The sequence below is a fragment of the Triticum dicoccoides genome, chromosome 3A (genome assembly GCF_002162155.2).
Source record: "Triticum dicoccoides isolate Atlit2015 ecotype Zavitan chromosome 3A, WEW_v2.0, whole genome shotgun sequence".
NCBI classification, from domain to species: domain Eukaryota; kingdom Viridiplantae; phylum Streptophyta; class Magnoliopsida; order Poales; family Poaceae; genus Triticum; species Triticum dicoccoides.
In genome coordinates this window covers 483,996,379-484,000,287 of record NC_041384.1, presented here as the reverse complement: position 1 = coordinate 484,000,287, position 3,909 = coordinate 483,996,379, and positions in this window count along the sequence as shown.

The window sequence follows — 3,909 nt, the reverse complement described above, 5'->3', positions numbered from 1 at the left end:
TCGGGAGGCGGAGTCTCGGGCGGCGGCAACTCCTCCCATGTCCCTGGATATACTCGGGGAAGGCGGTGGAGGTGCGGCTGGGCCTGGCCTGGCTCGGCTGGGCCGACCCAGTTCGGCTGCGGTTGACTTTTTTTTCCAAACAGCACAGCGAAAAAAATCAAAATAAAATAAAATCCTATAAATTCCAGAAACAATTTTCACGATTCCCTCCTAATAAATAGGCTTAGGTGAACATTTTTCTGGACCTAAATGGCTAAAATAAAAATAAACATTTTAGCACTAACAAAACTAATTAAATATGCAGATAAAATCAAATAAAATATATTTTTATTCAAAATTAAATTTCCAATATTTCTTTATTGTTTTTGAAGAAGTCATTTTATCTTCTCTCGTTATTTTATTTATCTGCAAATATTGGAAAAACATTTTGAATAAATCACTTCGATCTAGTTTGCAAATTTTGAAAATTCAAAAATGGATTTTTGAGAAAAACCTCCAACTCTCTCAATTGGTCCTTGAGTTGCTTAAGGTTTCTAGGATTAAAGAGTCCAATAAAAAAAATTCCAAAATGCATAAATGATGAATGCATAACATCCAAATTGAAAATTAGGATGTTACAGATGGTATCTTAACATCACACGTATCATTATCAAACGACATCAACGTGCACAAGGCTAGGCTTCACTCATCCCCGCGCCAGTCAGCAGGGTCACGACGAAGAAGATAGGGGAGATCAAACTGCTCCTGGACCCTTGGGTTGCTTGTAATGATGTTATTAGTTGAGTGGAGAATGGTCTTGAACGAACCTTCCATGCTAGCCGAGGTGATGACATCGCACCGATCAATGAGTTCCTCCACCACGTCATCTTTCAGATCGTGGCAAGAATAACAGGGTCGTTTCCGGCCTGTTCCCTCCATGGAGAAGATGATCGAACAATGGCAGAAGGAAGGGTGAAGGCAAATGGAGGGAGGAAGAGCATGCGACAGCAGTTACAAATCGAGAGGGAAAGGCGAAGAGGCGGTAGACGGTTGCCACGGTACACGAAGAGGCGCCCCAGCCTACATAGACGTACGTTCGGAAATTGTACAAAAGGACTGCCCGTCGTCTCATTGACATGTTGGAACGGGACCACATGTAAATGAAACATGGTGTGTAATTTCTCGTGCAAAATGCGATCTGGCCGCGTTGGCCTGAGGCTAGTGGGGAGCGAACGGTTGCCACAGAGGTCACACACTGACGACAAGGCCGACTGAACCGCATGCCGTATATCGTACACACCTTGATCTGGCTGACCATTTCTTTTGTGTTGCCTAATCACAAACAGTTCATCCGAGTCAACCGTATGTTGTACATCACACACACCTTCATTTGGCTGCCCGTTTCTTTTGTGTTGCCTAATCACAATCAGTTCATCCGAGTGAACCGTATGCTGTATATCGCACACACCTTCATCTGGATGCACATTTCTTTTGTTCCACCTCATCGCAAACAGTTAATTGAACTGAACCGTATGCCCTGCATCGCACACGCAACTAAAATCCAAACCGTGTTTGATGCATCCATCATCGCAAATGTTTTGCACCTTTTTTGACGGGTTTTTACACCACTGTTTGCGATTATTGCATCGCACACAGTTTCATCGAAGGGTCTCTGATCGTAGTGTCGTGTTAGCAGCATCCAACAGTGGTGGCAAACCAGTGTGAGGACATGCTGAGAATTGATATTGGCACACCAATCACCACAATAATGTCGAATTTGAAGAAGAAATATAGAGTAGAGATCTCGACCCATATGGCCTATAGGGCTAGGAAGCAAGCATTGAAGATTGTCCAAGGAGACCAGAGAGGACAATACACTAGGATTAGAGATTATTTGCAGGATGTTTTAGACACAAACCCAGGAAGTAGATGTGTTGTAACCACTAAGCATCTGCCACAGCACCCAAGCAAAAACCCAAGGTTCCATGGACTGTTCTTCTGTCTTAATGCTTGCAAAGAAGGTTTTTAAATGGATGCAAGCCATTCATAGGTACATTGTGTTTTGTAACTTGTACAGTGTTTATGTGGTCACATTAAATACAACATCTTCTCACATTTGTCACTTTGCACGGGTAGATGGTTGTTTTATCAAGCTGTGTCAACAGGTCAACATATCCTTGCTGCAACAGGAAGGGATGCAAATAACAATATATACCCTATATAATTTGGAGTTGTTAACAAAGAGGACATAGATAGCTGGACATGGTTCTTAACACAACTAAAAGATGCACTTGGTGGAGAAAGTGAAAAGTTTGGCTACTATACTATCATTTTTGATAGGCAGAAGGTAAACTTCTCTTCTCATATTTCTATTGTACTATTATTGTTTCATATGCACATTGCTCTGTGAAAAATTCAAATGGCCCAATATTTAGCTCTAGTTTCTATTATGTCAACAGGGGATTTTAAATGCAGTAAACCATGTTTTTTCCAAATGTCCACAAAGATTCTGCCTTAGACATATATATTAGGATTTCCAAACTGCTCGTTTTAGAGGTGACAAATTAAAGAAACACATGGATGCAGCTAGCTACTCTTATACTGAGAATGAACACCTTGCTGCAATGAATATTTGAAAAGAGAGTGTAAGACAGCTTGGGCATGGCTTAATAAAGTACCAGTTCATACATGGGCTAGACATGCAATGGATTTTAACTGCAAGACCGACCTTGTTGTGAACAACATCAGTGAGGTGTTTAACAAAATGATCCTAGATGTCAGAGGGAAGCCAATAAAGACCATGATAGAAGGAATTAGGACAAAATTGATGGTCAAATTTAATACCAATAGAACTAAGATAGAGACAGCAAATTGGGAGATTTTCCCAACATATGCTGAGATGTTAGAGTAGGCAAAGTACAACTCAAGGTGGTGCCAATGTTTGATGGCTGGTCCTAACATTTACCAAGTTAGTTGTGGAGATAACACCTACTCGGTGAACTTGTTGCACAGAACATGTGGATGTAGGAAATGGGATATGACTGTTATGCCTTGCAATCATGCAGTATTTGCAATTGTGAAAGCTAAGTTGCAACCTGAAGACTTTGTGGGTGATTTCTTCTAGAAGGCAATGTACAAAACAACATATCGCCATACCATATTTCCTGTCCCTGGGCCAAATTTGTGGCCAAGGACAAGAACTCAGGACATGGAGCCTCCGGTTTCCAGAGACAAGGTTGGGAAGAAACAAACAAAGAGGAGGAAAAACCCATTTGAGAAGCCAGCACCAAGGGATACATCTAGGATGGCATCCATTACTTGCAACAACTACAAACTTGTAGGGCATAGATACAATGTGTGCTCCAAGCTCTTGAAACCAGCTCTTGCAATGAGAAAAAACCAGCATTAGGTTTGTTGGGGAACGTAGTAATTTCAAAAAATTTCCTACGCACACGCAAGATCATGGTGATGCATAGCAACGAGACGGGAGAGTATGATCTACGTACCCTTGTAGATCGACAACGGAAGCGTTTGGTTGATGTAGTCGTACGTCTCCACGGCCCGACCGATCAAGCACCGAAACTACGGCACCTCCGAGTTCTAGCACACGTTCAGCTCGATGACGATCCCCGGACTCCGATCCAGCAAAGTGTCGTGGAAGAGTTCCGTCAGCACGACGGCGTGGTGACGATCTTGATGTACTACCATCGCAGGGCTTCGCCTAAGCACCGCTACAATATTATCGAGGACTATGGTGGAAGGGGGCACCGCACACGGCTAAGAATATGATCACGTGGATCAACTTGTGTCTCTAGGGGTGCCCCTGCCTCCGTATATAAAGGTTCAAGGGAGGGGGGCCGGCCGGCCAGGAGAGGCGCGCCAGGAGGAGTCCTACTCCCTCTGGGAGTAGGACTCCCCCTTTCCTAGTTG